Source organism: Lemur catta, chromosome 4, assembly GCF_020740605.2.
Source record: "Lemur catta isolate mLemCat1 chromosome 4, mLemCat1.pri, whole genome shotgun sequence".
Taxonomy (NCBI): domain Eukaryota; kingdom Metazoa; phylum Chordata; class Mammalia; order Primates; family Lemuridae; genus Lemur; species Lemur catta.
Window position 1 is genome coordinate 107,351,622 of NC_059131.1, and position 22,758 is coordinate 107,374,379.

General features: G+C 43.0%; 1 protein-coding gene across 4 annotated transcripts in view; it reads left to right on the forward strand.

Moving 5' to 3' along the window:
- The first annotated feature begins 4,923 nt into the window (after positions 1 to 4,923).
- Positions 4,924 to 22,758, forward strand: part of RHOH (ras homolog family member H) — a 48,105-nt gene continuing 30,270 nt past the window's right edge. For 2 of the 4 annotated variants that reach the window (XM_045550571.1, XM_045550572.1), the window contains exon 1: positions 4,924 to 5,221. The gene's annotated coding sequence lies outside the window, so the exon portion shown is untranslated. Of the gene's footprint in view, positions 5,222 to 10,248; positions 10,552 to 22,758 lie in introns of those variants that run through there. The other 2 variants (XM_045550570.1, XM_045550569.1) reach the window with 1 other exon arrangement.

Below are 22,758 nucleotides of genomic sequence, written 5' to 3' on the forward strand. Positions count from 1 at the left end.
GATAATATTTATCAAAGTGCCTTGTAAATTAAATTTGAAAGACAAAAAGTCAAAGTTAAAAGAAAACTTAGTGCTAATACCCTTTAAAGTATTTTAGAAATCACATTATTTTATATTTAGAAAATTAAAAAACAGGAATTAGACAACAAAAACAATTTTCTTTTATATTTTGAATAATAAATACCACAGAGATAGGTTTGCTCAAAATTGTAAAATCTTTTTTGTTTTTGATAAACATTTGAGAACTTAAATTTTTTATTTGGAAAAAATGTTTTAATAGAAATTCTGCTTTTTTTATAAAGATTTGATTAAAAAAAGTAAAACTATCAGATATTTGTTTATGACTAATCTTGAAATTTTATGCATAATTTAAAATGTCCTTTATTGCAGGAAGTGCATATTTAGGAGAATTTAGAAAAATACTTCCTTTTCTTTTGAATGATTAAAAAATGCAAAGCTACAATAATTTAAGTAATAATCATAATAAGAAGAAAATAGCAGGTTTAGTTTGAAACCAGACCTTGCAATCGTTGACTGCACTTGCCACAAACATGTTTTCCTCTAATAAGCATCAAGCATTTCCCACTACCTCTTTCTTTTTGAGCTCAGACACTGAATTAATTTCCCGGAAACCTCACTCTTTTATTTCTGAGTACTCCTTTATCTTCCTGTGAGAAGATAAAACAACTATTATGGCCCAGGATATATTTCCCAAGTATCATTTCCATTTTTAGGGAAAGTTAAGACAGGGCTTCTGAGAGGCTTAATGCAAAAGCCTCCCTTGTTTTTGGAGTCTATCTGGAATTCGCATCTAGTTGGAATAATCTAAATATGACCCTGTGTAGGCCGAGTATTGAGGAAGGTGACTTTGCCATGCTCAGCTGTGGTTCAGTGATTGTCCTCTGAGAATCAACTGCTACAAAATCACTGGTTATTACGCAAAACATGCTGCAGCTGAAGCAATGACAGGGGTTTATGGAGAAAACTTAGGTATACTTGCTCAATGCAGTTACAAAAAGCAGTAACTTTTCATCTAGTTTATATAAATAATAGATGCTCATTATAGAAAATATGGGAAATAAAGAAAAGCAAGAAGAAAAACATAAAATTCCCTCATGGCCTGTCAGCTAGAGGTTGCTTCTATAAACAGTTGCGTTATATGTATAGAACAACAAGTTGGATTCAAATTCAAGTTTTGTAACCTCCTTTTTTCACTCAACAGCACATTGTGAGAATGTTCCCATGTCATTAAAGATTATTTGATTTACAGGGAGCTGATATCACCTGCTCCTTAGGGCCAAGCCACCAGCAGCACAGGAATGGAATCGGCGCCCTCCGGTTGGGGTGGCTGCCTCTGGTCCCCACACCTGTCTCTCTTCTGTGGAGCCCATGACTATTTTTCCCGATAAGCAATGCCAGCTAGTATCATGTCTCAGCTAGATGACATGGTTTTTTCTTTAATCTATGGGCCTAATTGCAATTTATAAATCAGTATAAACTTTTACGCAGATATTTGAAGATGGTTCTCTCCTTGAAGGTTGCAACAGTAATAAAGTGAATGGAGTTTGACTTGACTAATTCAATATTTATCATTTATCTTGTGCAAGTGGATATTTCCAAAGCAAGAAATTAATTGTTAAGGAGGAAGGGATATGCTAATCTGAATCTGGCTTCCGAAAGTGCTGGCTAAATTATTCCAGATTTGCCAACAGGCCAAATATAAGTTTTCTATTGAAGTAAAGAAAGCTTAAGGAGTATGCTACTTTCTGGTGAGGTGATTTTTTTGACCATTTTTAATACTGTAAATGGAATCTTAAAAAAAAAAAAAAAACAAAATCCATATTCATCCAAAGCCAAAAATCTATACATATTCTGGGTATTTGTGCAAAAAAAAATATTTTTAACTGCTACATGTAGTTAAAATGACACTAGTCATTTTATTTCCAACTCAGAAACATACACTGGGCTGGGCGCGGTGGCTCACACCTGTAATCCTGGCACTCTGGGAGGCCGAGGCGGGAGGATCACTTGAGCGTGGGAGTTCGAGACCGACCTAAGCAAGAGTGGGACCCCGTCTCTATTAAAAATAGAAAAATTAGCCAGGTGTTGTGGTGCATTCTTGTAGTCCCAACTACTTGGGAGGCTGAGGCAGGAGGATCACTTGAGCCCAGGAGTTGCAGGTTGCTGTGACCTACAAGGACGCCACTGCACTCAACCGAGGGCGACGGACTGAGACTGTGTATCAGAAAAAAGAAGAGAAAAGAAACCTACCTTGACTTCCTTTTGTTGGTTATATGTTCCTATAAGATGTATTTTATTCACTTAAGAGATCTACCTGTTCAGATTATGAACTGACAAGCTGTATCAATTCCAGTTTTGTGTGATTTTCAGAAGGCAATGACACACTTCATCTATAAATCAGTATATGTCTATAACATCTTCCAAACCTTTTTCAGGAGGGCAAATGAAAGCCATTTTTACACATGTCCTTCACATTGTCCACAAAACTGTGTGGTAGTGAGTGAAATCCATCTTGCTTATTTGCATAGTGGCAATAGCTAATAAAATATCATTTAAAATCCAATGTCAGTTGGGAGTGGTGGCTCATGTCTGTCATCCCAGCACTTTGGGAGGCTGAGACAGGAGGGTTGCCTGAGGCCAAGAGTTTGAGACAAGCCTGAACAACATATCAACACCCTGTCTCTACAAAAAAATTAAAAAGATAGTCAATAGCTGGGCTATTGGTGGTACGTGCCTGTAGTCTCATGTACTCGGGAGGCTGAGGCAGGAAGATTGCTTGAGCCCAGGAGTTCCAGGCTGCAGTGAGCTGTGATCACGCCACTGCACTCCAGCCTGGGCAACAGAATGAGACCCTGTGTATAAACTAAAATTTGTGTCCTATATGCTAAAAGACGAAATGAGAGGTATTTTAGGAAAAAGAAAAAGACAAAAAAAGGCAAGGAACTATTCTTTAAAAGTGCAAGGAACAGAGAGAAGGCAAAGGAAAATGTTTCTTTTCTTTTCTTTTTTTTTTGGATAAGACTAATAGTAGTTTCTGAAGTTTAAAATTGATCTTGGTTAAGGAACCATTTGGAATTTAGGATCAGGCAAACTAGCTTGAGAGGTTGGGGTACCCAGCTGCTGTGAGTGACCGGATAAATAATACTTAAATGATATAGTTGTATCCTGTAGTCAAGGATATCAAAGATACTGGCAGAATTCAGCTGGCTACCATCAGAAAGGATGCAAACGTGAGCTATGGAGTCAGGCTGTGCCATTTATTGCCTGTGTGACCCTAGACTAGATACTTAAGCTGTCTGTGCTTGTTTCCTCCTTTGTAAATGGAAATAACAACAGTACCCACCTCATAATCATTGGTATGATTAAGTAAGGAACTATATATAAAGTGCTTAACTGGCACATGTTAAGTGCTCAGTAGTGGTAAGCCAATGTGCCTATTATTATTACGTTATGTTATGATTTGGTTAAAAAGCTCGAGGGAGCAGAGAATAGCAAGCTGAAGAAGAAAGCAGCAGCATGGCACCCGGTCTTAAAAAGCTCCCACTGCTCTGGAATTTTCCACAAAGTAATTACCTCTGTTCTCTCTAGTTCTCTCTAGATGTCAGCAGTCTGTTATGAAAAAGACTTTCAAGGACTCAGAGAAGAGACTCAGAAAGGTGGAGGGGTGACCAGTTAAGCGGAGGGTGGGACTGAGACGTAAGCGTGAACTGGGTCCCGGCGCAGAGCTGCGTGTGGGCAGGAAAGCGAGCAGGCCTTCCGTCCCGGAGGAGAAGGCCGGGACTTGGCCATCCTGTGGCCGTTAGGCCTAGGGATTCATGCCGATCATGTTATGGGCCATTGAACATTAAAATGGCTTTTGGGTGTTTTAAAAACTTCCTTCATCTTCCCAGCAAGGACTTTGCTGACTACCGTATTTAACTGTGCGCCCTCCCACCCCCCAGTTTCCCATCTCCCCTCCCTGTTTCATTTTCCTTCTTAGTTATTAGCGCACTGCCACATGCTCTGCTACTGAAGTTTCATGTTCATTGCTTCTCTTCCTAATAAGTAGATATAAACTCATAAAAGCAGGCTATTTTTGTTCCTGTTGTTCACTGCTATCTCCCTAGTGCCTAGTCCAGTGCTCGGTAAATATTATAGCAAATACTCAGTAACTATTTGTTGAATGCAAGGAAAGGATAAATTCTCGTTTATCTTAAGGCATTTGTAGTGTGGTGACCAGAGGACTTCAGGAGGCGTTTCTGAAGATTCTGTGTTGTTCAGATTACGCATAAGGAATTAAAGTATCATTAACAATTTGGTTTTAAAGTTTCTGGACCCTTTTACCCACTGAGACAAAAAACACATGGCATTGGCATCCTATGCGTGATGTGTAAGCTTGTGTGACTTTATTCCGACAGAACAAAGCTTCTCAAATTTTGCAATTCAATGGTTGTTATTTAAAGAGGGGGAAGGGATGGAGGGAATCAACTCCAAAAGGCAAAAATCCAAAACAGAAGTGGCTAGTAATAGCCATCATGTCTATTGTTTTGCAAGCACTATACAGGTTTTTTCCAAGATAAAACTCTTTGAAAGTGGATATTTTACCTACTTTGCAGATGGGAAGATCAGGGCCTCATCCTTAGTAGTAAGTGGAACTGGGATTTGAATCTTGCTTTGTGTGAGTCCAAACTTACATTTTCTACAAAATTTCAGATTGCCTTTGAGTGTAAGCTTCAACCTGTTCCCTCCGGAACTGTGCAGGAGATCTGTTATTTTGAAAAGGTGGCAAGTTGACACTCGGTTTGCCCTTATAGCTGAATGTTTGTAACGCCTGCTCTGAGCAGATGTGCTGGGTTGCAGCTACCCTGTGATGTTTGTGCCCAAACTGAAGATCCCTATCAAGGCAATGTGTCAAATGTGAGTTTGAGAAGGAGCAGTGATGGGCTTCTTCTTCACCCTTTTCTTCTTTTTTTAAAAAAACCCCAGAATTTCTACATCAGTGCTCATCTTGTATGCTTTGTGGTATTTCCCCTGGAGTTTGTGCGCTTGATCCAAAGATGCTGCTCTTACTAACATCACATTTCAAATTCCTCTTCTGGACTTACTCTCAGAGCCTGCGGCACATTCTTTAAAAATTTCATCAAGGATAGCAAATCTTTGTCCTTTTAGAGTGAATTTGATTTTAGGAGACAGCCGTGTAGAACTACACCCAGTGAATAAGGTGAGTGAAAAAGCTGGATAATATTTTGAGTAAAAAACAAGTAGTGAATAGAATGTGGTGATAATGGTTTTGTTTTGTAGTTTATTAAACTGTCTCTGAAGGATGCTGTAAAAAGGTTCTAAAAATGCTTTGGCTAATGTCTGCGATGTTGGAAAAGTACATCAACTACCAAGGGACTGCGTTGCAGGGTAATGGTCATTTGACCACATTAACTTTGCTCTGATAGTCTTAAAAAAAAAAGTTGTATCATAACTTTAGATCCGTGGCTTAGATCATTGCTGTGGGTGCATCATCCACAACGAGACTCCATATTGTCATGAATTATGGCTCTGCAGTGAAAAGAACCAGGACGTGAATGTTTGCAGATAAACACAGTTATTCAGGGCAGACAAACCAGGATGAAAACAGCAGTGGAGAATCCTGAGAGCCTAATATTTACTGAAACAAAAAGCAATATGTTACGTTACATTAAAACACTTAAAAGGGAAAATAGATGGTGAGAATAACAGCAGGAGGAAATGATGTTTTTATGGTTATGGCAATAAAAGGGAAGCTAGATATTCTTATCTAATTAGGGAGGCTGTTGTTTATAAGGAATTAAAATACGAAAAGAGGAAATCATGCATGAGATTTCTAGCCTGTGGCATTTCAAAAATATTTCAACATTTAGAATTTTAAAGGGTATTTTATATGAATTTATTTTTATGCTGAAAGTTATATCAGAATTAAGATCTTTCTCTTAAGAAGAGTTAACATTTTGCAATCCCCATCATGAAATCTCTCCATCAGAAGGAACAAGTATTTTGTTTTAATACAGTTGCGGAACTAGGAAGGGAATCATTACAATAGGACGAATGCCCTGGGTTTGAAATTCAGGGCATTCAGACAAGGTTTCAGTACATATTTCCCACCTTCAGAACCCACTGAAATATTTCATTAGGTGGCATATTACTAATGAGGGTCTGTGTAAACATTAAGAACTACCCACTAAATCTAAATCATTTCTGTTAATATGCTAACAGTAAGAAGAAGGGGGAGGCGTCTTACTAACCCAGGGTAGAACTGATTGAGTAAATGGTTCATGTTCATGACCACTGCGATTGTTATTAGGAGTTCCTTCTGGTATAAGTGGCGGAGCACCTTTGCAATGAGCAAGAACAGCACTTATGCATGAGTACAGGGTACACAGGCAGTTGTTATATTATTTAAAAACCGTCAATAAAAAAGGTCTTTGTTCTTAAGAGATGATTAAACAACAACAAAAAAGCTGTTCTTTTGCCATATCAGAGAGCATTCAGATGAAGGTGTTTTTGAGAAAGTGTCTTTGCTTTTTAACGTGGACCTGGAGGGGGTTGTGTTCGCCTGGGAAGCTCAGAGGGGAAGCACTTGGGCCTCGGGGCTGGGCCACCTCTGCCTCCCCACAGCGCCCGTCCCGCTGGCAGGCGGCAGAGTGAGGAGCCAGGACAGGGCGATGGGGTGATTCTTGGTTCTGCTTTTCCTATGTCGGCAGTAAGGTTTCATGCAAATCATTTAACCAGTTGAGGCCTCTGTTTCCCTGGCTGTTAAAATAGGTTTTAAAATGGTTACCACATAGGGCGGCTGTGAAGACCAGATGGGAGAGTCAATCTCTTGGTCAGGAGTAGTTATTTAGTGACATGCGGTGCCTGGGGTCTCTGGCGGGCAGGGCCAGGCTCTGAGCCCGGGGACTGCTGAAGCAGAGGCGGCAGGGCTGTCTGCTGAGCGCCCTGGCGGCGTGAAGTCCGGCGCCCAGGGGGAGCCCTGACCCGGGCTTGCAGCAGAAGTGGGTGGCGGTCTCAGAAGGCTTCCTGCAGGGTCTGGTTCCCGCTAGGAATCCATGCCCATAATTTCCTTCCTTTCTGCCACTCAGAAGTCCCCAAGAGTCCCTCCACTCTGTCCCAAGGCTGGACCGCAGAGCATCAGAAGCGACACAGGAGAGTTTGGGCCCACGTGTGTCTGTGAGCAGGCGTGTGGGGTCCGTGTGTGTCTGTCAGCGTGTGTCCCCGCGCCAGCCCCTCCGCCTGTTGGCTAAAAGTCTGTTAAAAGCATGAGGGGGTGGGGGTGGGAGAGAGAGACAACACCAAACAGACACTTCCAGGAAAGGAAGAGAATGAGATAGCTGGCCCCTCCTCTCTTCCCCCAAGAAAATCCCCTCCGAGGTGGAACTGCACGTGAGGATCAGGGCTGCGCACGGGGCACCAGGAAAACGGTTTCTCCCGAGCAGCAGGGGAAGCACGACGCTTCCGTACGGGGCCGTCTAAAACGGGCGGTTCCGCGAACAGACGGCCGGTCCGTCAGAAGAGGGCGGTCAGCCAGGGGGGGACGGGGAAAGGGGGCGCCGCAGCCCGGACGGAGGGGAGAGCGTGGGCCGTGAGCGCACCAGTCCGGCCCTGGGGGACTCCCGCGCTGTCGTGCAGAAAGGGCTGCGAGGCCCGAGGCCGTGAGCTCGCAAGCGCGCTTCCCCGGGCAGAGCTCGCCTCCCCAGCCGGGGCTGCGCCGCGCGCAGGCGGCGCCGTCCGACCCCTCCGCCTTCTTAAGGGGACCGTGTCCAGTTGGGACGCACAAAAACCACTGGATCTCTTGCTGGAAGGACAACGAATTTTGAGCTCTGTGTCACCCTAAATCTTTTAGAAGCTTGGATGAGAAAAATCTTTCACCAGAATTTTCTAAATCACATCTCTGGATTAAATTGGAACATCCCAGCAGCGCTGTGGGGCAGCTGACGCTGTATTGATCCCCTGCCACACTCTCCGCTATACACACCCTGGGGTCGCTTTTAGTAAACTCTGGTGAGCTAAAGTCAGCCTATACCGAGGAAGAACGGAGGGAACCACCTCGCGAACTTGCTGCCGGCTGCGTGGGGGCTAAGGCCGGCGTCGCGCTCCAGCCGCGGCGGCCCTGAGATCCGCCCGCGCGGCCCGGTCGTCCCGCAGCGGTTCGCGCTCAGCCCGCGGGCGCCGGGCTGTCTGTGGGGGGCGTTTCCGGTGTCGCAGCCGCTGCCGCAGAGCTTAGAGCCACGTGGGGTACAATCTCCGTGTTCATCTCGCCCCTGGTTTTAGCTTAATTTTGGTTTTCATTTCTCTTGACCTCATTTTAAAATTTCTTGCTTTTAATTCACTTTATTAATATCTTGCTAAGGTGCATATATTTTTACGCTGCCCTAAATCCTTCGATCAACAAAACAGAAGTCAATCAAGAAAGTGAGCGCACGCCCTCTGCTCACCCACCGCCACGGCGCCGGCGGGCGGCTTTCCGCGGGCGACGTTCGGGGGTGTAACGTGTCACCTGGGGGACCGAGTTCCTACTGCACATTAGCAAGTTGCCACTTGGGGCTTGCAAGAGTGTCCCGTGAGCTCGGGGGTGTGTGCGCGTCTGTGAGAACGCACCTCGCACCGTCGGTTCCCGTCACTGCCCTCCACACACGCCCTTCTTCCACCCTCGCGCATGCCCAGCTCCTTCCCGCGCCAGCGCCGTCGCCCTCGCGGCCCTCGCGGCCCTCGCGGCCCTCGCGGCCCTCGCGGCCCTCGCGGCCCTCGCGGCCCTCGCGGCCCTCGCGGCCCTCGCGGCCCTCGCGGCCCTCGCGGCCCTCGCGGCCCTCGCGGCCCCCGCCCGCCGCGCCGGCGCGCTCCCGTCTGCTCTCGCCGGGCTGCCCCTTCTCCTGCGCGAGGGGGCCCTGGCACTTTAGTTAGGGGAGTTTAAAACCATATTGACGCCCAGGCCCCAACCCAGACCAGTTAAACCAGAATCTTCGCATTTGGAGCCCGGGCACTGACATTTTTAAAAAGTTTCTCAGACTGATTTCCTGCCCAGGCTGAGAGACACGGCTTTAGGTCTCCGCTCAAATGTCGGCTGCCCAGAGAGGCCCTCCTTGAACACCTCCAGGAGGAAGCCATTGTCTTGCCGTTCAGCTCGGCTTCTTCTCTGGTTCCTTGGTAATAGTTATCTTAATTTGGAATTATTGCATTCATTTGAATGTTTTTATTTGCCTTCCCCCAGCCCCCCTGTAAGGACAGGGAATACGCCTGTCCCGGTCTTTGTGCTTTTCTTCCGTGCAGTGTCAGGCACGTAAATGGATTCTGAGTCGAGTGTGTCCCCGCCTCTGCCCCAGCGCTGAGCACTAACATCTTAACATAGTGGGGGTCTATAAATGTTTGTTGACTTGAAAGGAGCTGACTGGATCCGTACCGCAGGTGGGTATTTTGACAAAGATATCACCTTGAGCAGTAGCATTTACAATTATTCAGGGATTTGGGGCACAGGGGGTTGTGACCACATTGTGAAAGTTCAATTTGTTGGGTTAGGCCATTTAGCCATAATCTAAATAGTTGCAGATGGTTTCTACACCTGGGTTGCACGGAAGGACAAAACAAGTAAATTTGTGTTTTTAAGCAAATAATGAAACTCTGAGGAGTCTGAAAACAACTCCTAGTGAAGTCCCTGGCAACTGCAGGTGGCGAGCTGCACAGGGCGAACGCATGGCCCGGCTGCCTGCGCTCTCGCTAGGGCTGAGTCTGTTCTTTCCAAATTATTATTTGGTAGTTTTCAAATTAAAACAAAGCAAACCAAACAACCTGCCTACTGTTTTCCCCCCATAGTTAGTATGTTCACCACGCTGACCAGTAAATTCTAAGGTGCTTTTTCCTAAGTTTAAATTAACCGAGACCAGTAAGTGGTCTTCCACTTACTTCCACTCCCTCTCCCCCCCCCCCCACTTCCTTAAGGAATCATCTTGGTTTCTTGGTTTTTCATTCTTCCTTTCCTCAGTTTTATGAGGAGATTTGCTGGAGGAAAATGGGGTGGGAGGAGGGGGAGGGGAGAGGGATATGGGCCGAGGATGGGGAAAGTGGGGTACATTAAACACGAATCCAGCCATGCAGCAAAAGCCTTATTCTGCCTCTTATCTGGGGAAGTGCCACATTCTCCTGGAGAGAAATGCACGTGCGCTCGCAGGCCCCAAACCCGCAGGAACGAACCCCTCCTCGGAGAAGCCAGCCACAGGAAGCTGACTTGTGCACAGGAACTTGCTAATCTCTTGTGTCACACAGTCAAGTTGCACCTGCCTCTTCAGTCAGCGCACACACTGTGCCTGGCCATCTTGGGTGGGGCTCTCCAAAGGCCCAGCTCTTAACATTTTTTAGTTCTTCCGATGTGCATCAGTTACATTCCTGGGGAAGAAGGAGAGGTTGAACCTGAAAGGAAATCACCACAGTGAAAAGGCTTGGGCCTCTCTTGTTTTTTACCTGCGCTGAACAAACTTGACTTCCGGAGTCAGTCATTTGGTGCCAAGAAATTTCTTCGGCATTCTACAACTGGTAAGACTTTTGCTTCTTTAAAAATATTTCTTCAGTGTCAAAAGGAATCTTTCTAGTTTCACACAGCTTTTGCTCTAGGCTAAATGTGGTACTCGCCCTGTACTACCTGTTATAAAGTATGGAACCAGTTTACAGGGGAAGGGGGAGTTGCTCTGAGATCTGCTACATCCCCCACAAAGTCCTAACAAGATGCATATAGTTTTTGAAACATTAAAAGCTACAGTAGTTGGCATTTTGATTTTTCCGGATATTCTCCTGGAGAATGCCTATGCTTCTGATTGACTGTGACTGAGCTCAGCTCTGTGGGTGGTTTAAATATCATCGAGGTTTGATGAAGTCGATCTAAAGACCTCTAAGTTATGTAAACATGAATTTTAAAATTTTCTAGTTCAGAAAAGAAACAGAGTCAAAGACTAAATATGGAGATTTGGATCTGGAATTCCTAGACTGTTTGTTTCACCTATTGCCAAGGCTAATGTCCATTTTCTAAAAGTGGTATATGATGTATAAGTATATATTTTTAAATTAAATTAAATTTTGTTTTTTGAAGTGGTTTGATTTGGAGACATGTTGCGAGATACCAGTGAGTAGCCTGAGTTGTAGCCAAACAAAGTTTGCAAAATCACCACGTTTAGATGCTTTACTGTAAAGTAAAGCTGCCATTGAAGTATTTAAGCAAATCACAAGCAGTTGATGGTCACTTATTGGTTCTAGGCTGGTGCTGTGGGGGATATAAGAGAAATATGAAGAAATCTGTACTTTGGAGGACTTTATAGTCTAGTAGTTGTGGTAAAAAGTAAAATTTAGGAAGCCATGCGAGATGGGAATTAAGTGGTGGATGTGGGGTGGCATAGGCTTTAAGAGTTATAGAAGTTCCAGGAAGGGGGTTTGGGAGGGGACTATAGTCAGGGGATGTGGGCTTTGGAAGGATGTGAAGTCTGAGTTGGTGGGGAAGGGGAAGGTCGTGTCAGACTGGGAGGCCTGTGCAGGCAAAGACACCAAGATGAGGTTGATTTGGAGGTGACGAGCCCAGCTGAAGAAGACAAGAAAGTTTATTTTACACATTGCAGGAAATAAGAAAGGAAGGGGTGTGGACAGATTACGGAGGAACTTGCCAGGCCACAGAGGAGAAGACCCTCCATTTGGTGGTTCCTAGTCGTCTTCTGCCCTTGGGCTTCTCCTCACCCGCTCTCACTGGCCTGGCTGGCGGAATTCCATGTGGATGGGAGCCTGCTGAGCTTTGTCTCCTCGTGCTTGGGCTGCTTTTGCATCCCTGCGTCCATCTGTGGTCCTTTGTTTGCTCTCCACTGTCTTCCCTCAGCACATCATTTATGCAGAAGAAGGTTTGTGTGGCAGGCCGTACCTGTAAGCCCTCTACTTCTGGTTTCTACATTTTTGTGAGGCCCTTCAATCATCTGGTAATTAAAGTGGCCTTTCTCTTGGGAGAACAAGTTGGTTGATGGTTTATAAGCAAGACTCTATTCCTCAAAAGTCAGCCCCAAAATTCCACGAGATATGTGTTGCTTACTGTGCATGTCTAACTGGGTTGGTGTGGATTTGCTGCTGCTCTTGTCCGATGTTTCTTTAGTGAGTCAGGAGATCATAATGATTCAAAACATGTTTTTTCTAGACCATAAAATATCTGAATCCATATAATAGCAAATATATAGTATGGTGAATAAGAACCCAGATTCTGGAGCCAGGTTGCCTTGGGTTAAATCCCAGTTCTGTCATTTCTGGGCTGTGGGAACCTCAGACAAGTTACTTCTTCAATGCTCAGATTAAAAAAAATCTATAAAATAGCTCTAATGACAGTAATAATAACTGAAAATACCTACCTCAGAGGGTTGTTGTAGAGATAAAATGAGATAAAAATAGTCTAGTGCTTGGCATCGAATAAACTCTCAATAGATATAGCTATTACAATTCTTATTAAGAACTTGGCTATGGACGCAAACGAAGATGATATGATTCCTGGCTTGGGAGCAAGAGAGCTGAAAACTAACTTTTTTAATGCCAATATTCCTTTCAAGGGAAATCGGGGGTGACAGATGGAGGCTGGGAATCAAAGTTTTTTGAGCACTGAGTATAGACTAGGCACCGGGGTTGGGTGTTTTCTAGTGATAATGCACAAGAGAAAGGAAAACAAAATTAGAAACTGATTTTCCAAGCCTTTCCATACCAGTTTCTCAGGCTTATAAGAGACTCCTCTGAGGATCTGCTGTGTGAGTTTTGGGTGTCTGTGGCTGACATTGCTCTCTGAATGCTTTGGGTGAAAACCACAGAGGGGCTGGGAATTAGAGGCAGGCAGAATGACCTCTCTTTCTTGGCCAGTTTAAATTAAATTATTTAATTTTATGATATTTTAATTTTAGCACTAGCAAGGCACAGCTAAAAGTCCATTTCTATTCGGGAGTTGGGACCGCTTTGACAGTAAGTGCTCTAAGTGCTTATTTGGGTTCTGGATGCTTGGATCTGGATGAAAGGCAAGATTAAAAAGCATCCTGCTTCCCCATTTCACTTTCTAGATTCTAGAATCTAGTGATTCTTTTGGATTAGAAATCTCCCTTTTAAAAAGCTAGTATGTTAATTGTATAGAGGATTCTCAGCTATGTGTGCAGATTACTTCAGTCAAGTGTTTTCCTTCCCCGTTGAGATCATAAGGGAGGAAATTTGGGGGCGTCATGGATGGCAAAGGATAGGCGCTGGCCAGGGTGGGGTGCCCAGGTGGAGGCTAGCAGGCAGCAGGACAGTCTGTGGGGCCAGGCGGGCAGTGAGAGCAAGGAGGGCTTCCGAGTCTGAACGGGTGACAGAGAGAAGGGGAGGGATGCTAGAGACGTGCGGCCCCTCCGTGGCTGTGGCTCTGTAGCAGCTGCTTGGATGCCCCAAGCAGCCTCCTGACGACTTGCACAAGAAGTTGTCATACTGTTCCCCGGATGTGGACACTTGTTCAGAGACGAGGTTGATGTGTCTGGTTCTGGCCTGGAACAGTGGGTCTTAAGCTGGCGGGACATCAGAACCACCGGGGGAGCTTTTAAGGAGTAGGAATCCTCATGTATCAGAGCCCAGCCCTGGAGTGGGGTACAGGAATCTGTGTGATAAAAAAAATACAAGCCCTAAAACAACTAGGAAACAGTCATTTTACAGTGGGGACTTGGGAGCCATTAACCCAGAACTCTCCTCCTAGGGCCCCCAAAACCAAGATGGTAAGTTGAATAAGTGCTGAAGGAAGCAAATCGATCTCCTTTCTATTGTGATTAATATCTTCACACAGAAAGTGTTTTCCTTTGTTTCAAATTTATTCCTTGGGGTGATGTCCTGGTAATGGATGACTGTGTCAAGGGTGTGAGTGTATTTAGCTCAATCATATCTATTCAGACATGTTAGCATGCAAATATAGGGCACCACTCCTTTAAAACTCTGAAGTGCTACAGACATCCATGAGCTATAGATTATTGCTCAGGGGGAGCCCAAAGCAAGGAATTTGCTTTTAGTGGACAAAGTGCCAAATCACTTTCCCATCTCTTTTTTCCGGTAAAATAGAATACTAATGAATTACGTTTGGAAGAAATTTCCAGAGCATTACTGAATGTTCAATTACTTCCTAGAGCATGAGTTAGAGCTTTCTTATCTCTCTGCTTAGTTTCTTGTAAAACTGAAGTCAGCAGTGATCTCTTCCCCATTTCGTAGAAAAGACAATCAAGGAAGAGAGCGGTTAAGTAACTGGCGATATGGTTCTCATCACATTTGCCATGAGAACTACACATAGTCATCTTTTCAGTTCATCAGTAGAGTAAATAAATGATTGAATAGTTTGCATACATGACCTGATGGAAAAACCCACTGTAAAATGAATGTTTGGGAGTGGGTAGGCAGAATTAATCAACCCAGATAGGAGACAGATGTCCCACTCTTCTTTTTCTTTTGCGTTGTATTTTATTCATTTATTTGCACAATTATTTGCTGACCTAAAAGCATGGTCATCGTTTGTCATGCAGATGGGAAAAAAGTGAATTTTCAATGGCTTCACAGAAAAAAAAGAGATGTGCTCTTGCCAAATATCAGTGAGATATGTACAGCAGTGTTCTAGAACCAGCCTGTACTTGCTTGCAAGAGCTGATTATAATATTTTCTGAAATTTTCCAAGCCAGTGAAGTTATTTACTTCTGTTTGTCTGTATGATAGAGGTACTATATAATGGTATGCTCTCTGAACGTCTCTTTTTAATTTTGCATTCAGTGATGCCATGTAGCTTGAAATTGGCCATGGTAGAAATATTTACACCACAAAAATCAGCAAACACAATAAATCAGTCTCCTCCGCACCCTTTTTTGGTGAGCCTGTTGTTAAACATTTACTAACATATCACTGAGGAACTGTGCAAAATACAAATACGGCAGTTTCGCAGTATGTATCAAGAGCCATGAAAATGTTCATACATTTTTATCCATTTTCATCCCTGGAAATTTATTCTAAATAAATAATTCAAAAGAGGAAGAAATAACATGAATGAACACATTCACTGTATTATCATTTATAATAGCAAAATCTGAAAATAACCTAAACACTAAGCAATAGGGGTTCTGGCAGCATTAACTCCATGGGATGTTGTATAGTCCTTAAAAATCACATTTATGATAATTATGAAAATATATTTGAGGCCGGGCGCGGTGGCTCACGCCTGTAATCCTAGCTCTGGGAGGCCGAGGCAGGTGGATCGCTCGAGGTCAGGAGTTCGAGACCAGCCTGAGCAAGAGTGAGACCCCGTCTCTACTAAAATAGAAAGAAATTATCTGGCCAACTAAAAATATATATACAAAAAAATTAGCCGGGCATGGTGGCTCATGCCTGTAGTCCCAGCTACTCGGGAGGCTGAGGCAGTAGGATCGCTTAAGCCCAGGAGTCTGAGGTTGCTGTGAGCTAGGCTGATGCCACGGCACTCACTCTAGCCCGGGCAACAAAGTGAGACTCTGTCTCAAAAAAAAAAAAAAAAAAAAAAAAAAAAAAAAAGAAAATATATTTGATATGATAAGTTAAGAAACCAGGATTAAAAATTTTAATTATATTCTGATTTCATTATAATTGAGAATTAAATGTGAGCCATAAAAAAATGACAGCATTTGGTGTGTTAGAATGGTGAAGTAGTAGAATTTGTTTTTACTTCATTTATTGTAGTAGTGGTGTGCGTGCATTTAAAAAATTTGGAGAACACCTGTAAATAAGTGATCTTGAGTAGTTTTAATTTTTTTTTTTTTTTTGAGACATGGTTTCACTTAGCTGTCTAGGCTAGACTGCTGTGGCCTGATCATAGCTCACTGTAGCCTCCAACTACTGAGCTCAAGAGATCCTTCCGCCTCAGCCTCCCGAGTAGCTGGGAGTACAAGCATGCACCACCATGCCTGGCTAATTTTTAAATTTTTTGTAGAGACTGGGTCTCTCTCTGTTGCCCAGGCTTGTCTCGAACTTCTGGTCTCAAGCTATCCTCTTGCCTCAATCTCCACTACAAGGTGTGAGCCACTGTGCCCGGCCTTATTAATATTTAAGAGGAAGGCTATGAGTTTTGTGGACCAGGTGGAGCTTGCTTTTAACATGCAGATGTTACTGTAAATCCCTGGGCAAAGTATTGTAAAGAGAGTTTGGATCCAAGAAGTCTGGGTCTGGAGTTGTGGATGCTAAGGGGGTTTCTTTAGAGCAGCTCAGGAAGTGAGTAGCTGGGTACTGAGGACTTGCTAAAGTAGACTGCAAGGACTCAGAAGTAAGCCCAGAGAGAAGCTACCATCAAAGGTGTGTGTGTGTGTGTGTGTGTGTGTGTGTGTGAGAGAGAAAGAGAGAGAGAGAGAGAAAGAGAAGAGAAGATTTCTTAAGAAGAAACAAGGAGATGCTGATCTCAGAGTTGAACAAGATGAATGTGAAAATAGCTCCATTTTGACCCCCCCAAAATAGAAGCTCAAATCAGAGAGGAAATGATTCTTCTGAATCATTGCTTCTCAAATTGTAGTGTGTTTAAGAATCACCTGGGTGGGTGGAGGACATGTTAACTAATACAGCATCCTGGGTTCCAGCTCCGTATATTCCGATACGGTTGGTCTGGAGGTTGGCAGGAACATGTGTTTTTAACAAGTCCTCTCACCCTATGAAGACTCTGATGAGAATAGTATAGTCTGCAGACTATACTTTGAGAAACACTAACAGATAGAAGGTTGTACTCTGGTTTGGTGCAGGGAATGCATATCTGTGTGTGCGTGTGTTGTGGCTGAGGCTGTTACCTGGAGGCTCAGAATCTAAGGCCGTATCCTGTAAAAGTGGAGTCACAACAGAGAAAGCCCAAAGAGACAAGTTAGTTATTTGGTAGAGAAACAAACTGAAAACAGAAGGCCGTATTTATGATAATTCCCTAAAGGGACATAGTTTATACCACCAAATTCCCTTCCACACACAGTTAAACAACTTTTGTCCAGCATTTGAACCAACTGAAAGTAGTCGTGAACAGGGCAAGTCCAATCACAGAGAAAAATGGTCATGGGGAGAGTCTAGGACCCACGACCATTCTGTTCAAACCATTGGGAGACAGCAGAAACCTGCAGCAGAATGTGGGGTGCTACGTACAGAGAACATTCTGGGCCTTAGTGTGTGATAACATTACACTAAAAAAAGAAAGTATAATTTTTGATGAAATGTAGTATTTTAATATATAGCACTTGAAATAGAACAATTACACATATGCCATAGCAAGAATATATCACAGAATAAACATACTGAAAATAAATGACATTGCCATAGCAGAAGCCATGGTCCTGAGATTATCTGTTTCATCTGGCTTTAGAACTTTAGTAATTGTAGCGAGCTCTAAATAGCCTTCAGTGTCTTGTGTTCTTACACTGAAGGTGATTCTTTTACTTTAGTCACGTTCCCCATCAACCAGGCCTCTAATATCTTGGGACGTGGCGCCATAAAGTAAGGATAAGTTAACAACCGGTCTGAACATTGGGGGCACTCGGGGCCTGTTGGATGTGCCAGGGTCTGACACCTGAAGTCAGACCTTCTTCCACAAGCACCTGTTGAGTGTCCTGTTCTCCACGCAGAAGGGTTTTTCATGGACCTGATTGGCTTATGCTTTGTTTCTTAATCGTTTTCTTTTTGGTCACAAATTCCTTTGAATATCTGATGAGAACCAGAGGCTTTCTCTTGGTGCAGGAGCGTGTACATTCGCCACACAGTTTTAGGGGGTTTAGGGACCCTTTCAAGCCCATCCATGGACTCCCAGGGACCCAGAGGGCTCCTAGTGTGGAGTCTGGCCTCGGAGGTGTCACCAGCAGAGGAAGCACTGCAGAGGCTGTGAAAGTGAGTTCTGGTTATTGCTGGTGTCAGGTTAAGCCCCCAAGGACAGGAATGCCGGCTCTCCAGCTGCCGGCTGAAACGAGGGTAAGACGGTGGGTACGTGTGCAGTTTAATAGCTTCGGGTCCTCAGATTGAGCCGCATGTGGGCCTGGCGTCGGTTCCTTTCAGAGCATATATGATTAATGTCCTAAGTCCTTAGTGCTGACTTCTCTTCGGTGAGGCCAGGATCAGCTCCCGTTCGGGAAAGCAGTCTGGCTCGAGACCCCACGTCAGTGCGCTGCTTGCTGTCGCGCGGGGACTCGGGCGGCCCCTGAGTGCGGGAGCGGGGCGGTCCGCGGCTGCTCCTCGTCCGGTGCGGGACACCACCAGGCCGCCGTCAGGGGGAGAGGCGTTGGCCGGCACGGAACACGCTTGCTTCTGAGCGTAAGACGAAGGTTTTCGCATACGACGCTGAACATCTGGTCGGGCCCTGATGACTCTGGAGATAGTCCTACTCCTACTCCTGTGCAGCCTTTGCCCACAGAAGCCCGGTTAGGCGTCCTCTGTGAGTGGATACCTGACTTGCAATTTGGGGAACTAGGTGTTTTTGGCGGAAAGCTCACCCGTTTGTTAATCTCCTGTTCTCCTGGGCTGTGATATCAGGCAGGGTCTGGAGGCTAACCCCAAACCCATCTATTTATATTCGCCAACTCTGCTGAAAGACGTAAGATGAGACCACGTTCTCATGTCATGGTCACTGTTCTCTTGGTCTAGGATAGTATAAAAATTGCAAATCTGTCTTTGGATAGAAAATGAAAATCTATAGCAAATGTATTTATGTAATTAATGTCCCTCAACTTGTGTAACCATTTTAAATATTGTACATCCATGATTAGGTTTCTTGCCAGTTTCAATATGTACTTTAATAATAATGCTGCATCATATAAGCTCCAGTGATAGCCCTCAAAACACAAATAGTCCACATACACCAAAGGCCAGTAGCAAACTCTCTACCCTTCTTATCTCCTGGAGATTATTTCCCCTTCTTGGTCATTGTGTCTGGCAGCCTAGTTGCGGGAGCAGGGAACAGCCCGGCACGTATCTCTTCCTTGATGCTTTTCTTTCTTTCAGGCAGGATCCCTGCTTTTCTTTTGTTTCCCCCACTTCTGGTTCAGCTGTCGTCTTCTTGAGCACTTCTGAATGTGTAACCTTCACCATGAACATTTTCCTCCCCTTTTTGCAATTTTTTTTCAGTTGCCACAAAAACTTCTGCCATCTTTGTTCTGACTGTGAGCTGAGAATGACCCCCACCGTGGTGGAGCAGTATAAGAATGCCTGTGATTGTAATGAGAAGGAAAGCCATATATTTGGAATCAAATTTAAATGATATAAAACCACTGTCATCAATTTCAGAAACCCCTAAGGAATCTAGAAATCTCCCTTGGTATATTTTCTCTTGATAAAGCCTGATTTTCCTCAAGCTCTAATATCTTTGGGGAGTAACTGCTGAAATTTATATCCATAGTCTCTCTTTCCTCTGCCGGGTGTGATAACGGAGGAAGAGAGGGTGTCGGAGGTATATGCAGGAAATAGGAGGGGAAAGGCCAGAAAAACCTTACATATCGACAGTACCACAGTTTCCTACATCTGCCAAAACAATATTGTCACTATGTTCCTAGGCACAGACTATCTGGTAATATCAGAGAAGTATCTGTAATAATGTTGACTTTAGAAATATAATAATAATACGTGTTCATTGTAGCAAACGTGGCTTATGCCTTTTAACTTAAATATGCTTGTGTACATCTTATTTGTAAGACTGTAATTCAGTTTTTATATATTAAAATTGCCATCATCCAGTGTTTTCCCTCCAAGATGTGCAAAATCTATAGAAAGAAGCTTAAACATTGCTTTCTAATGTAATAGAAATACAGCTAATGCTGAAAAGGATAATTTGCATTAATGAAGGGCAACAGTGGGTATCTTTTCTGAGGCCTGTAGCTGTCTTTTCTTTCTTTTCATTCTCTATATCTCAGGAAGAGCGGTTAAAATGTAGATTGTGGCAATACTTCTATTAAATTCTGGAGCCATGAAAATATATGGACAGTTTTCACATGGCGGGGTCGGGGGGAACCGGGTTCCATGCAAAACAGATCAAAAGTTCATGCCCCAAACCAGTAGTTCTGGATTTCCCCAAGGGCTACCCGTTGGCCATGTCATCCAGGAAAGACTCATCACACACATATACGGAAGGGAAATTTAAAGTTTCTCTTCCAACAGGGGCTAGAGGCTTGTGGTTTCTGTTTAACACGAGATTGTGCAACTGTACTCAAGAAAAAAATTGCCAGTGTTTTCAGCTTAAGTCCATGTTCACTTTTTTTTTTTTAACCTGTGTCCAACCAAGCTTATATTATCTTAAAACTTCCTCTGGCCCTTTCTGGCCCTTACTGGCCCTTTCTTTGGAGGACTGAAATGATCATACTCTTTTTATTTTTCTACATTCATTCAGTCTACTTGGAGTTTAAATGTCAGTGCTCCTTCCTTCATAAAGTTGGTTGAGAGTGGTTTTGTTTCTCACCAGGTATGTAGCTCATTATTTTATCCACGAATTATAATTATTTAATTTCCTTTGCCAATTTTGAGAGTGCTTAACAACTCAAAAGAACTGTATCATAGGCCGGGCGCGGTGGCTCACGCCTGTAATCCTAGCACTCTGGGAGGCCGAGGCGGGTGGATCGCTCGAGGTCAGGAGTTCAAGACCAGCCTGAGCAAGAGCGAGACCCCGTCTCTACTAAAAACAGAAAGAAATTATCTGGTCAACTAAAAATCTATGTAGAAAAAATTAGCCGGGCATAGTGGCGCATGCCTGTAGTCCCAGCTACTCGGGAGGCTGAGGCAGTAGGATCACTTAAGCCGAGGAGTCTAAGGTTGCTGTGAGCTAGGCTGACGCCATGGCACTCATTCTAGCCTGGACAACAAAGCGAGACTCTGTCTCAAAAAAAAAAAAAAAAAAAAAAGAACTGTATCATAAACTAATAACCAGGGTAAAATACAGAATAAATAAGTTCAGTTGCCTTTAAGTCTTTAAAGTTTGGTTTGAAACTTTTAAATTATAATCAAGTTTTTTCTTTTTCTATAAAATATTGGCCAATTTAGAATTTATAAATAATATCACCAGCCAGTCATGGAAAAGAGCCAAGTGATCCCTTCTTCTTTCTACTTAACGTGCTCTGTTCTAAATTATTATTTTGAATTGTTTTAGTTGGTTTTAGAGAGGCCTTTTTTCAACTACTTAGGCAGCATGAATGCATAGCCTTAAAATGTTCATAGTCTTTGACCACTTCTAAAAATTATTCCTAAGAAAACAATATGAGATGTTTTATTATAAAAGCAAAACTTCTCAACACAATGATAGATTTTAATAACAGAGACACCTAAAAGCAACCTGAAATATTTATCAGAATGATGTGATAAAATAAAATAATCTGTCAGTCTATTAAACATTCACTGCTACATTTTTAGAAGAATGTTTAGTGATAGTGAAAAAAATGAGAATATAAAATTATATATTTTTGTGTATATGAAAAGGCCCATATATGTATTTTTACACATGAATTCAGAATATAGAGATAAATCAATCAACATGTTAAAAGTTTTTTTTTTAATTTTTTTATTTTATTTTATTTTTTTGAGACAGAGTCTCGCTCTGTTGCCCTGCTAGAGTGAGTGCCGTGGCATCAGCCTAGCTCACAGCAACCTCAAACTCCTGGGCTTAAGCAATCCTACTGCCTCAGCCTCCCGAGTAGCTGGGACTATAGGCATGTGCCACCATGCCTGGCTAATTTTTTCTATATATATTTTTAGTTGGCCAGCTAATTTCTTTACGAGGTCTCACTCTTGCTCAGGCTAGTCTCAAACTCCTGACTTTGAGCGATCCGCCCGCCTCGGCCTCCCAGAGTGCTAGGATTACAGGCGTGAGCCACCGCGCCCGGCCTTGAAAGTTATTTTCTAGTGTGTCATGAGATTACACATGATCTTAAAGTGTTTTTCATTTTTCCTGTCTTTTCTGTAATTAGCATGTATTATTTGTATATTTAAAAAAAGCCATTAGGCTGGGCACAGTGGTCACACCTGTCATCCCAGAACTTTGGGAGGCCGAGGTGGAAGGATCGCTTGAGGCCAGGAGTTGGAGACCAGGCTGGGCAACACAGTGAGACCCCATCTCTGAAAGAAAAAACAACAGACAATAATCCTTTAAAAGAAAGTTAATTTTTATGTGAGGTAAACTATGAAACTAGGAGAATAATTCTGACATGAGAATTATTTTGACATTTTGAAGGAAACCTAATGCTTTGAAAGTCTTAAGTCTATAATTAAATTTTACCTAATAAAATTTAGAGCTTCTTTAGATTCAGGAAGGATTTTGAGTTTCTTGAGTCCTGAACCTTGATAAGCATAGAAAACCATTTTTTTAAATGTTTTTTTTTACTCTAGCCTACATTCCAATCCAAAGGAAAACCATTTTTTATGAGAGATGTTGGAGTTATTAAATAGATTTGTGAGTGGTTTTTGTTTTTAAAATAAGAGATGATTAGTTTTAGCTAGTATAAGAATTTAAGCAAAATATAAAATATTTAAGTGATGAATACAGATGATTATTTCTAAATTTTTAACATATAAAAAGGTTCCCAAAAGAATCCTTTAAGAAGCACATTTTCCTTAGGCATCTTTTAAATATTCAATTTGGAAATAATTGACTTTCAAATATTGTGAAAAACATAGCTCTTAGTAAATCATAAATGTATTCATTTTGGTATAACGTAGGAAAATAAAGGAAAATTATCTTGCATCCTTTCATGGTTGTTTTCTACACCGTAATACCATATATCT